Here is a 13,565-nt window from a genome sequence, read left to right on the forward strand (position 1 = left end):
CTTCGCCTGCAGCACGGCTCCTGTTGACACCAACGCCGGCAAAAACGTATGAAGAGCCCCACTTTTCACCAAGTCTTTGAATAATTTATACAAACTTTAAAACTCTACCTCCAGGGAGTCTGAAAATAGCAGACGCAGAAGCAAAAATATTTTCAGATTTGTAAATTATCACATTGAATTTAGTGCTGTCAAACAAGTTTCACTCAGATTGATCACAGGGTTGCTGTGGATTAATTTCAATTAAATATTCAAAACTACATGAATCGCAAACAGACTAGAAAGAAGGGAATATATCTGTACTTAATGTACTTAAACATCTTCAGCAGTTCATGTTAACAGAAAACCTCTCTCTTTTCCAAACAAACATTTATCCACATTAATGTGGCCGTTACTGCTTGACCTGGCCATAGAGACGGCCGCCGTCCCGTGTGGGGTTGCTTCTGCTGCTACCAGATCACTGGATCATTATTGCACGTGCAACTAAATCTACTCACACTGGCCAAAGTGCACCACCAGAGACGTTTCAAGGATGTTGAGTCTTCCTGCGGTGCAGATGCGCTTTTCTGCATTCAAACTTTTAATCAGATTAATCATGATGATGAATTAATCCGCATTAACGTGTGGATTTTGACAGCCGTAATTGAATTCAATGAAGTGAGTATTTGGATTTAGATCAGGGGGGGGCTCCCTGCCCGCGTGGCCTGGGAGCCCTGCTCTGGCCGGTCCCGGCTTGGCGGTTCGGGTCGGGGCCCGGGGCTCTACGCCCTTTATCCTTCTCCTGTGGGCCCCTCTGGCCTGGGGGGGGTCCTCTCTACGCCCTTTATCCTTCTCTTGTGGGCCCCTCTGGCCTGGGGGGGGGGGTCCTCTCTGCGCGCCCCGTCTGGTGTCTTCCAGGTTGGGGCGTGGCTCTCCGGGGGGGTTGTCGGGGCCTCCCTGGGTCTGGGGGGCCCCGTGGTGGTGCTGAGGGCCCCCCCACAACAGTTCCACTCACACCCAGTGGACAAACCACACACACACACACACACACACACACACACTTCCACTCCTCATTGATGAGATTTGCTGTTGATTTTTCTTATTTTCTGCTTTTGTTCTTTCAATGATCAAAATCATGTTGTTGTTTGTGTTGTGTCATTTTGTTTTTGCTTTTGTTATCATTGTTGTTGTTGTTTTGCTTTTTGTTTTGTTGTTGTTGTTTTGTTTTTTTGCCGACCTGATAATTTATACTCTTGCTAGAAAATGATGTTACTGTCTATATCAGTGTTTTTCTACCTTTTTGAGCCAAGACACACTTTTTTCTTTGTAAAACTCTGGAGGCACACCTCCACCTGAAAATGTTAAAATGTGAACCTCTGCAGCCTCTATTAACAATATAAAGTCATTCTCATCAACTTTTATCAACAGGAATCCAGTAAATCCAGAAAGCAAGGACTTTTTTTAATAGTGACTCCGTCAGTGTGAAACCTGGACCTGATGGATGAAGAGCTGAGATCCTGGTTCACATTCTTCCTTTTCTAAAACTTCTCCATCACTGTCACTGACACAGTACTTTGATACAAGATGGTAGCAGGAGGTGGAGATGAACCACACTGACGTCTGTCACTTTACATTTCACCGGCAAAGTTCTGTGCTGCCCTCTAGTGGTGAAGAGTATTTATACATGATTACTCTTCAACACACTGTCGCTGTGAGAGCAAAGGTTTTTTTTTAGAAAAAACGTGAAATTGGCACACCTGACTATATCTCGCGGAACACCACTGTGCCGTGGCACAGTGGTGTTCCGCGAGATATAGTCAGGACTATCTAGATCAGTGTTTTTCAACCACTGTGCCACGGCACAGTGGTTGAAAAACACTGATCTAGATAGAACTGCTCAGGCTGGTTTCATCTCATGACAGTTGGAAAATATTTGGATCAGTGTGATGACTGTAAAAAACAGAAATATATGTAGCACTAACAACAGTATTGTATGTATCTCCCCACCCAGTCTATCTCTGTCTCTCCTCTCCTCTCCTCTATCCTCCTCTCCTCTCCCCTCCTCCCCTCTTTCCTCCTCTATCCTCCTCTCCTCTCCCCTCCTCCCCTCTTTCCTCCTCTCCTCTCCTCTCCTCTCCTCTCCTCTCGTCTCCCCTCCTCTATCCTCCTCTCCTCTCCCCTCCTCCCCTCTTTCCTCCTCTCCTCTCCTCTCCTCTCCTCTCCTCTCCTCTATCCTCCTCTCCTCTCCCCTCCTCCCCTCTTTCCTCCTCTCCTCTCCTCTCCTCTCGTCTCCCCTCCTCTATCCTCCTCTCCCCTCCTCTCCTCTCCCCTCCTCTCCTCTCTCCTCCTCTCCTCTCCCCTCCTCCCTTCTATCCTCCTCTCCTCTCCTCTCCTCTATCCTCCTCTCCCCTCCTCTATCCTCCTCTCCTCTCCTCTCCCCTCCTCTATCCTCCTCTCCTCTCCTCTCCTCTCCTCTAGCCTCCTCTCCTCTATCCTCCTCTCCTCTCCGCTCCTCTCCTCTCTTCTATCCTCCTCTCCTCTCCTCTCCTCTCCTCTCTTCTATCCTCCTCTCCTCTATCCTCCTCTCCTCTCCTCTATCCTCCTTTCCTCTCCTCTCCTCTCCTCTCCTCTCCTCTCCTCTCCTCTCCTCTATCCTCCTCTCCTCCCCTCCCCTCTCCTCTCCTCTCCTCTCTTCTATCCTCCTCTCCTCTATCCTCCTCTCCTCTCCTCTATCCTCCTTTCCTCTCCTCTCCTCTCCTCTCCTCCTCTCCTCTCCTCTTCTCCTCCTCTCCTCTCCTCTCCTCTATCCTCCTCTCCTCCTCTCCTCTCCTCTCCTCTCCTCTCCTCTCCTCTCCTCTCCTCTCCTCCACCTCTCCTCTCCTCTCCTCTCCTCTCCTCTCCTCTCCTCTCCTCTCCTCTCCTCTCCTCTCCTCTCCTCTCCTCTCCTCTCCTCTCCTCTCCTCTCCTCCACCTCTGACTCTGGTTTCTACAAAGGTTCTTCCTGTTAAAGAGACTTTTTCTTTCCTCAGTCACAAACAAACCTGCTGCTCATGTGGATAAGTTGGGTTTTTCTAGTTTCTCTGTAAAAGCACCGAGGAATGACTCTACTGAATTTAGAAATGTTTTTTTAATAAAAAAAAAAAAAGTCTACCGCCTCCATAACTGAAACTAATCTGATTTCAGGTTCTTTTGCTGCTGCGTGTTTATGTTTGTTACAGTTTAATCTATTATTGTCATTAAACTTTATCAGTATGAAAAAAACCCAACAAAAACAAAACAGGCCACAGAATATTGAGAATGTTGACGTAGGACTTCCAGGGTGAAGGGACTGCACAGATACAGTATTATACTGAGGCATTACTTGATGAACGAGGAGGAATTATTAAAAAATGCAATGAAATATGGTGACTTTAAAGATAAAAACCCTCCACAGTAGCTAGACTGCATGTAAATTAATTCTTTTTGTTTCTATGAAATGGGTTGTGTTTTCCGCCTGACGACATTTATCCATCTGAAGCCGGTTCATAATGATCATCACCTGCCCTGTGTGTTCCTTCCCTGCTCACTGTGAGCTTTTCTTTAATTCCCTTATTTACCTGTTTATTTATTTGTTTATTTACCTACCTGCATATTTAATGCCTCCGCCCAACGTGTTGGTCTTTTCATGCCGGTGTCATTTGTTGTCCGTTCAGACTCTTCAGAACATGTGAGAAGCTTTCAACAGGCTGATTTACGTTTGTTCTCCCTCCATCTGTAACGCGTTTGATCTCCACGTGCTATTTTTCCCTTCAGCTGTAAACAAGCCAGGGAACTCATTTCCTTTGTTGGTGGCAACGGCCCTAAATTCAGCCAATACATCTCGTTTGGTCTCATCATGGGAGGCAAGAGTGGAACTGTGACCCCGAAATGACTCGTTGTTTGTGGTGAATGAGCTGGAAAATCATCCAGCTGGATTAGTTTAGCTAACTCAAAAAGTATAAGGTATACCTTGACATAATACATTTAACCAATTTTATTTTTTCTAATTATCTATGTATACACACAAATGTATTCTCTTGTGTGTAGCTATCAAAACTGTAAGTATTAGGTAAGTGCTAGGGATGTATCTGGTATGGATAAAGCATTTTCGACGAGTACAAGCATAATACGAGTAAAACTCCTTAATATCCGTGCTCGTACTGAACGCGGTGCTTTTGAGAAGAACACAGTGAACAAGGCTGACATGTTATTTCCTGTTTGTCTCCACTGGATGTTTACATGAATCACCAGGTTCACACATCATTAATATAAACAGTCTTACACTTACACACATACACACATATAGCTGAACACACAAAGAAGCCTATATTAATATGTGTATTGTATATGGCTGTTCATAAAATAAATCTATTATACATGTTACAAATTAAGCTTTATATACTGTATATAGTACATGCTTATTGAAGGACTATAGTAGTTAAACATTTGTTTTCTGTGTGACAACTGAACATATAGTATTCAGAAGTGTTTCTACACAGCTGGAGTTTCTCACACTGCCCAAGTTGGGAAACACAGCTATACATCACTGCTCGGGACTTTCCAAGTTGGTCTCTTCGGCTCTCCACTTTTATTAACATGTTCAAGGTAAAGCCGAGTTCTGAGGTGTAGGGAGGCACTTTTAAAAACATGCTCAAGGTAAAGATGGAATTTGACAGATAAGGTCACTTGGTCCCACAGAACGTGAAGCTTTGAGAAGAACCAGTTTGAAGCAGTTTGGAGTCAGACAAAGGAATAGCCACTTCACCATAGCAACGCATACATCCTCACTAGGAACTGACCAATGTGAGGTTGAGTTGGTGTGCAAATGTATAAATATGAACCGCTGCGCCCTTTTTTTAAAAATATCACACTTTTTCCACGCAACATCACTTCGCCAAATTTTCAGCTAGAGACTCCATTTTAGTCTTAAAAAATACATGTAATCTTCTTTATGCTACAATCAAATATCAGTAATCCTTTCAAAGTATAATCAAAGTTCTCCTGTAACTTGAAAAGGTCCAATGATGCAAACTTCCCATCCTAATCATTTTCAACTGTACTAATCGTCTCCATGCCTGGAACGACACCCCAGAAGTGAAGAAAGTGTGTCCTCTTTCTCCCTGGCTTGTTTCAGTTCATCATAAATCAAACCCTATATAGTGTCATCAGGGGTTTAGCCAATCCCAAACAAGGTAGACTGTTCCTACAGCTCTGCTCTGGCACATGGCTCACACAGACACAGCAGATTCTGAATGCAGCTCCAATGATCCAATATTCAACTTGAGGGAAATCAAGAAGGAGCTAGAAACTTTGAATACCAGGTTTCTGGACCAACCAGACCAAGTGGAAGTGTTGAAATGCTGCGCAATATGACGTATTTAAACATGTGCAGGTTAAATAATGTGTTGAAAATCTATATTTACACATTTCAAAGAGTGAAACATTCCCAGATTAAATGGCCGTTAACATGCCTTTGCACTTGGCCGCATTGCTTCCTGAGCCCTCATCAGTATGCAGACTGCTTTATTAAGGCCCATTTCCTCTGCCTGCATTCACATGCTGGTTTCCACCTGTGTCTTACGCCGGCTTTCAAGCAATTTGCCCAAGGTTAATTTGAATATTTGCTGCAGGGCACATCCACAGTGCTTATTCAGATTTAGAACAGAGTGACAGTTTATAGCGACAAAGAGCCAAAGAGGGATCCAGAAAAAGGACAATCTATTTTCTCAGTACAACAACTGAAGAACCTAAAGAAGCCCTATGGGTTTTCCGGCTACATTTCTTCCAGCCGAATGTTTCATCTATTACTATCTGTCAGTTCCTACTCTTCGACAACGAAAGCTGCGACACCACCTGCAGTTAAGAAGGAACAACGAGCGGCTCTGCCACGGGAGGCTTTGATGAATAACCTGAAAAGGCTCAAAGACATTTTACTGGCCAAGTGACGTTTTAGTATTATAGACCGTGATATAGAAATATAAAGAATATAAGGTGATATAAATATAAAGAATTTAAAGGCAACCTCTGTCAGACTGCCATGTGAACGTGATCGGACCCGATGGTTTCGAGTCCCAGAGAGAAGACGACGTGAATTCACGCCAAACATGCTGTTTACAGAGGTAAATATGTAAATACTCACTGTCTCCATCCCAAACCAGGTAAAACTCAGACACCTCAATAAAAACCAGACCAAATCTCAGCCTGTGCAGAAATTAGGGATGAGCGAGTACACCACTATCTGTATCTGTTCAACCATCTAAATGATCTGTATCTGTACTCAGAGTGGGCGGGGCCTAAATCGGACGTGGGTGTGGTTCAATTGAAACTGGGTGGGGCTAATATTGGTAAATTTTTAGTCTGAAATTGATATGGATTGATCAAAAGTTGCTTCATTTATTGTTTATTTGAAAACTATTTACAGAAGCCAATATCTACTGGCCAATCAGAGAGTGGGAAGACAGTCAGTTACCAAATGAGGGTTTTCCTTCAGCACAAGCACGGATATTGACGAGTTTTACTCCCATCATGCTCGGACTCGTAAAAAATGCATCATCCGCACCGGATACTCGTCTGAAATGAGTATCTGGCTCATCCCTACTTGAAATCGTATTAAAATCCGAAAACTATTAAATGTGTAATAAAGAACACACCAGAAACACACAAATGCACAAAATAAACAAGTTTAAAAGGTAAGAGAATTTGGGATACCCATCATGTCTGGCAACGCTGTTCAGCGCATGTAGATCAGTTTTCTAGTGGTTGTTAAATATGAGCCGACAAAATCTAAAAAACATGATGATGAAGAATGAGAATGAGAAAAAAACCAGCAAAGATTTTAACAATCTGGCAGAGCCGCTTCCTCCTGCTGAGTGAATGAGGCCTTATTCATCCTCAGCTAAGCTCCGCCTCCCTTAGTTACTGTTGCCAAATCGGACAAGCCGTCACAGGTGACTGCATGTTTTTTAATCTGAGAACAAATGTAGACATCCTTATTCATTGTTGTATGGATGGGCGTGTATATTCTGCCACGCAGCTTCATTCACAGGACACATTTGACCAGGTTTTGTTTGGAAAATGGGGTCAAGTAAATCGTATAGCTGCTGCAAGTGCAGGCACGCCGTTTGCATCTTAAATGAGTTAAATAGCAAAAACAACAAAATAATCGAATAATTCTTGACAGAGTTTGATCTTTTTCTTTTATGTTTTTATGCTAAGAATCTCTGAGTCCGTTTCTCCGGGCACTTATCAGTCGAATGCTATTGGTTCATTTGTGTTGGTGGGCGGGGCTTAGCCAAAGGTCATTTGATAAACAAGCATGAAAGGTACCTTGTGTCAGATGTACGTCTTTCTTTTCAGAGGTTGCATATTGCAACAGCGTTAAAAGTCATCTGATCGTTCACTTCTGCAAAGAAGAATCTGAGGGAGCCAGTAAAAGTATAAAAATATCGACATATTCAACATGAATGTTCTGCACCACAACAAATTGGTCTAAATGTAAAGGTTATTGTGGCATTTTAATTGTCCACTCACAATGAATTTATCTTGAATATGGCTCCTGAACAAAAATGTGTTTCACACCTTTGTTGGAGGGTATTATTTTAACTAGCCATGTGTGCTTTTGTATGTATTTCCCATCAGAGTTTAAAATTGTTTTCTTGTGTTTTCTCAAAATGATTTGAAACTAGTCAAGAGGCAACAGCAGCAAATACTCAGAAACACAAGAATGTGGACTGAGAAATCCCTGAAACAAAAAATGTATAGGAAGTTTTTTTTCTTCCTGGATGTGCTGAAATTACATCCAATATTACGATTTGTTTCATTGAAGCTCTCCTGCTTCAATCCATCAATCAAATAAAGGGACAGAACCAAGCTGAACCCAAAGGGCAATTGGCAGGGTTCAATCAGGACCAATGAGCAGATCACAATCCTGACAGAAACACAACAATGGAGGTTGGAGTACTAGAGGGATAGAAAACACATTTAGAATGATACACAGAGATTCATCCAATCAGCAATGAGGTTAGAAGCACAGAACCACGGTGCTGCCACATGGACTTCCTGTGCAGCAATCAATCAATCTGACTAATACATTTTGCCTGGAGGCGTCTATATAACTACTTTAACCTCAATATTAGGTTCCTATTCATAATTCATGAACATGAAGCTGAGAATCGAACCGGGGTGTTGTTTCTGTGAGCTGAGAGTGCGAACCATGACTCCGCTTGTTAAACACACCGGCTCGATAGTCCATCCAGTTCCCGTTGCCAGATGAGCGCTGTCAGCCAGTGGCATACGCCACATAAACAAGAAGGCCGTTGCTGGGCTAATCCCCCGCCGGAGGGCTTTATATTTTCTCACAAAGCAGCTCTAAGGCAGCACACTTGGTACACTAGAGGGTGTTCCATGGGTCCTAGTAGATCATTATGTAGAATCTGAAAGGTCTTCTTCATAAGCTATGTCAAAATACGTCTCCAGAGCCCAAAAGGTGTTTTTATGCACTTAGTGACCCTGTGACCTGATATGCAAATTAGGTCCTGGTCACCATGGTGCCCCTTCTCCCCAGGTGGAGTGTCCATGTGTGAAGTTTGGTGACTGTGGGCCCAGGAACTGCTGAGAAATGAGGAGAAATGTTTATATGAAAATACATGTATTGTGCAACCATGACGAGCAAACTTCAGACCCTACCAATCTTCAAGGTCAAGGTCAAGGTCAGGTCACTTGGTATGCTGGAGGGTGTCCCCAGAGTACTAGTAGGTGTGTATAACATTTCAGAGCCCTAGCTCAAAAACCTAGGCCTCCAGAGCCCAAAATGTGTTTTTAAGCACTTCGTGACCCTGTGACCTACTTAATGTGCAAATTAGGTCAAGGTCACCATAGTGTCCCTTCCCCCTCTGAGATGTATCCACATGTGAAGTTTGGTCACTGTGGGCCCAGGGGTTGCCGAGATATAGGTAGAAACGTTCGAACGGACGGACGTACGGACGTACGGAGACTGTTTCAAGATCCTATGCTTTAGGATAATAAACCCGCCTCCATTATGTTGGAAAAGCGCGGGAAGCTGAGGAGCCTTGATGTACCCGAGCACCCTCTGCGTGGCACTGTTTCACTTTCTGCTGAGTCGAATGAAAGGGCTGTACAGTGGCCCCTCACTAGAACGCGGTTCACCCATTGCGGCCTCGCTGTTTCGCAGATTGTTTTTTGTGCAATTTTGAATGCTTTTTTTTTAAGGTGTATGGACGTGCACAGTGTTCTGATTGGCTAAGGGAGAACCTGCATATTGTATTGTGTGTCCTGATTTGCTGATGGACTAGACCCTTGTCAATCAATCTCCGTGCCGTGTCTCATGTACGCCAATGAGTTCGACTTGCCAAATATACATGGATGTCTGATCGATAGCAGTTAGATTGCAGATAGGATAGTGTGACTCTGACACTTGCAAGCATACAGCAGTATGTTTGCAAGTTTGGTTCCTGACAAACACCACAACGTCGAGAAAACCTTCTGCACCGACAAAGGCACCTGCGGTCGCAGCCAGAAGGCAGAGGAATGTTTATGTTTTCAAATCTACCAGGGTTTCAACTTTGGGAGTTTAAACAAGAGAAATGTGAGAAAATGTTCATTCCTGTCTGAGGAGTGTGTATCAAGAGTGTGGTGAGGACTTTTACAACCTTAACCATATAGATTACTTTTTAAAAAAAACAAAAAGTTAAGTACTTCGTGGAATTTGTTTATTGTGGGTTATTTTTAGAACGTAACCCCTGTGATAAATGAGGGACCACTGTATACGACAGGCGGAGAGGAAAATAGCAAAAACTGTATATGTATTTCTGCCGTGTACATTTCTACCACAGTCGCGCTGCGTGTTTGTTCTCGCTGTGCAGCGATCAAAGCCAGTTAAAAATTAAACTTCAAAAAAAGAGCCTTTGAAGAACATGAGGTCCCAAACATACATAGCATCAATGCTAACCAGCTCAGAGGTAATTAAATAGTAGCTCTAACTAATTATCACAGTGATAAACAGAAAACAACAACAACGGGATGAGAAAAGGTCTGGGGCGTCCCGGGAGTGTCGGCTTCTCGCAGCAGCCCAATCGTTTATTACACAGCAACAACTACATTGGAGGTCAAATGAGTGAAACTACTTAAATCCTCATATCCTGTGAAAAGATGTTGAGATTATGTTTTCTCACAAAAATATTCAGTTAGCACTGAATTTTGTAGTTATGGAGGATAATTTTGGTTTATTTAGAATAAGGTAGAAACGGTCATTCATTAGTTACATAGGATGTCAGGAGGTAGGCTGGGATCTCCCTTCAGAGGGGGCGGGCCACAGGTCTGGGCGGTCCCGTTCCACACCTGGAGCCAATCCCAGTCATTACCCTGCTAGCTATATACAGTATGTCCCGTCTGTGTGTGTGTCAGTGTTGGTTTGTTTGTGACCGATGTCCCATCCGTCCGGTCCAGTGTTTAGTCGTCCATGTCTCGTCCGTTCTGTCCAGTGTTTAGCCGTCCATGTCTCGTCCGTTCTGTCCAGTGTTAGCCGTCCATGTCTCGTCCGTTCTGTCCAGTGTTAGCCGTCCATGTCTCGTCCGTTCTGTCCAGTGTTTAGCCGTCCATGTCTCGTCCGTTCTGTCCAGTGTTTAGCCGTCCATGTCTCGTCCGTTCTGTCCAGTGTTAGCCGTCCATGTCTCGTCCGTTCTGTCCAGTGTTAGCCGTCCATGTCTCGTCCGTTCTGTCCAGTGTTTAGCCGTCCATGTCTCGTCCGTTCTGTCCAGTGTTTAGCCGTCCATGTCTCGTCCGTTCTGTCCAGTGTTAGCCGTCCATGTCTCGTCCGTTCTGTCCAGTGTTTAGTCGTCCATGTCTCGTCCGTTCTGTCCAGTGTTAGCCGTCCATGTCTCGTCCGTTCTGTCCAGTGTTAGCCGTCCATGTCTCGTCCGTTCTGTCCAGTGTTAGCCGTCCATGTCTCGTCCGTTCTGTCCAGTGTTAGCCGTCCATGTCTCGTCCGTTCTGTCCAGTGTTTAGCCGTCCATGTCTCGTCCGTTCTGTCCAGTGTTTAGCCGTCCATGTCTCGTCCGTTCTGTCCAGTGTTAGCCGTCCATGTCTCGTCCGTTCTGTCCAGTGTTTAGTCGTCCATGTCTCGTCCGTTCTGTCCAGTGTTAGCCGTCCATGTCTCGTCCGTTCTGTCCAGTGTTAGCCGTCCATGTCTCGTCCGTTCTGTCCAGGGCGTTGGAGTCCAGTCTGCTGCTCCTCAGGCCAAGGAGCATCCTGCTATTCATGGGTCTGTGCTGTCATTAAATAAAAGACTTGTTTGAACCCAGCCTGCCTCCAGAGTCCTGCACTTGGGTCCTTTCCGTGTCCCTGACATAGGATGTGAGCAGATCAGGTGAAGCACTAAAAATAAACTGAATCCAATTACATGCAGATGACATCTCAGATATTTAAACTGTTTACATGACAACAGTGATCAGAGCTTTTTGAATATGCTCTGTCTGTGTAGCCGGAGGGAAACGCTGCCACTGCTCATGCTCAACATGGCCGTGCTAACTAGTTGTTCTGCACACGCTCGGTCGCTGGCCAATCAGAACAACGTTTCCTCCATGATGTCATGACTCCCAGTTCATATTCTTCGAGGACTTGGTACTTTTATTTTGACATAATAATAAATAATAACAATCCCACTTGGTGATCTGTCCATGTGAATGTCCGTGTTCTCCCAGTGTTGTTGTTTAGAGCCTGTTGTTCTCTGCTGCTTGTGTGTGTGTTTGGTTTCATTATTAAAATAAACTACAGCAACAACTTATATCCTGGCATTTGAATCATTTTCAGCGTTTCCATAGAAACAGACATCGTAATAAAAACATTGCTGTCTAAACTTGAAACTTTTCTGAAATGAAAACACAAAAACAATGCATTAAAGTGCTGTCATGTAAACAAGGCCTGACTTCTTGGGGTGAAATTGTCATAAAAAGGTTGCAAGTTCATGGTAGCACCAGAAAAACTGAACGTTGGTGGTTTTTGTACAAATCAAGTACAAATCAAAACCTTTAAAATCAGTTACTCCATGTTGTTTAAAGATTATTTATGTACGGCACCATGTTTTTAAAGTGCAATAGAAATAAAGTTAGAAATGGGTATTTATAATAGGGTACAATAGGCCTTTGAATTTCAAATGCTCATCAGAAGCCTCCTTTTTAAAGTGTGTGAATCTGAGTTTAGAGTCAAATGCCTGACAGCCGATCTACTGCATGTTCAGAAATGTAGATATCTCTGGCGAAATGTTTTCTTCACACCTTTAATGTTTCTCTATAGCAGAGGTGTCAAAGTTCCAATAATGGGCCATAAGAACCTTTAAATGTAAGTTTTTCTTTGTTGTGGCACAGAGTATATAGGGTGAAAATATCTATATTATCCACAAAAATCAAACAATTATAATGGGAAAAAATTACCACAATCTCATCATACAGCCAATTAAATAGAGTGAAATGTCAAAAAAAACTGTTGAAATTGAATGCTGATGTCTATTATTCAGTCAACAAAAGCTGATTATGGGAGATGCTTTTTGTTTTATAACTACATACAAATATATGTAAACATATGTGTTCAATACTAGTGAAAATGATGAGAATTATAACATAACACCAATTTAATTTATGCAAAATGCAGTGAAATGTCCCCAAAAAGAACTTCCTGCAACTCACTGTTGCATTCTGGGTGTTTTTACAAACTCCATCTGACATCATGGCTTTGAGGCTAGTTTGTTATTATTGTTACAATAATGTTTGTTTTCTTTGAAACGCTTACCATTTCATTGGTGGTTTTGCCAGATGTGAGCATCTGGCCAGTCAGTTTTGGGCTCATTTTTGATGCCCCTGAATTTGTTCAAGCTTTGCTGTCGTTGGTTTAGTTCATCAATTCTCTAATCCTCATCTAAACAACTGTCAATGCTGTCTTCGTCACTGCTTGTCCTGATTGTCTGGACCTGAGGGGCAAATTATTGGCAGATAAATTGTCTAGACGACGGAAAGCAGCACATTAAAAGCCTCCTGTCCCTCCTGTGCCACAGCTGGCCACATCAGGACGCCAAGTGGTTTGACGTGATCTTTTGCAGGTTTTTATGTGGAGAGGATTTTCAATTTTATGTGAAATTTCTCTTAATCGCTGTGTTTAATTGAAGCTTTTTGTGGCTGCGCGGTACATGGGAGGGGTGGGTTCCAGCCACATGAAGACGACAGGTGACAACAATCAACAAATTCATCAGTTTTTGGGGAGCAATTTTTGGAGTTGTTTTTTTTTTTTTTCAAAATCACACTCTGCTTTGCACATGCTTATTTACAAAAATGGATATTTCCTCCTCTGTGACTTTAAAAATGAGCTACGATGGGCATAATAAACCTCTAGGGGGCAGTGCAACGAGCAGCATGAAGCCTCTGCTCCTTGAAACAACATGGCATTTATGTTTGTAAATGCAAACAAATGTAAAAAACGAGCTCTGTCTCAACAGCATCACAAACTGTACACACAGGTTGCACATGGATGACACTTCTGTCTGTGATGTTAAACTCCCTCTCCCC

General features: G+C 43.3%; 1 protein-coding gene across 1 annotated transcript in view; it reads right to left on the minus strand.

The window, feature by feature from the left end:
* Positions 1-13,565, minus strand: part of grip2b (glutamate receptor interacting protein 2b) — a gene marked incomplete at both ends in the record, with an annotated part of 385,376 nt that overhangs the window by 370,722 nt on the left and 1,089 nt on the right. The window lies entirely within an intron of this gene.

The sequence above is a fragment of the Blennius ocellaris genome, assembly GCF_963422515.1.
Source record: "Blennius ocellaris genome assembly, chromosome: 4".
In the NCBI taxonomy this organism is placed as follows: Eukaryota; Metazoa; Chordata; class Actinopteri; order Blenniiformes; family Blenniidae; genus Blennius; species Blennius ocellaris.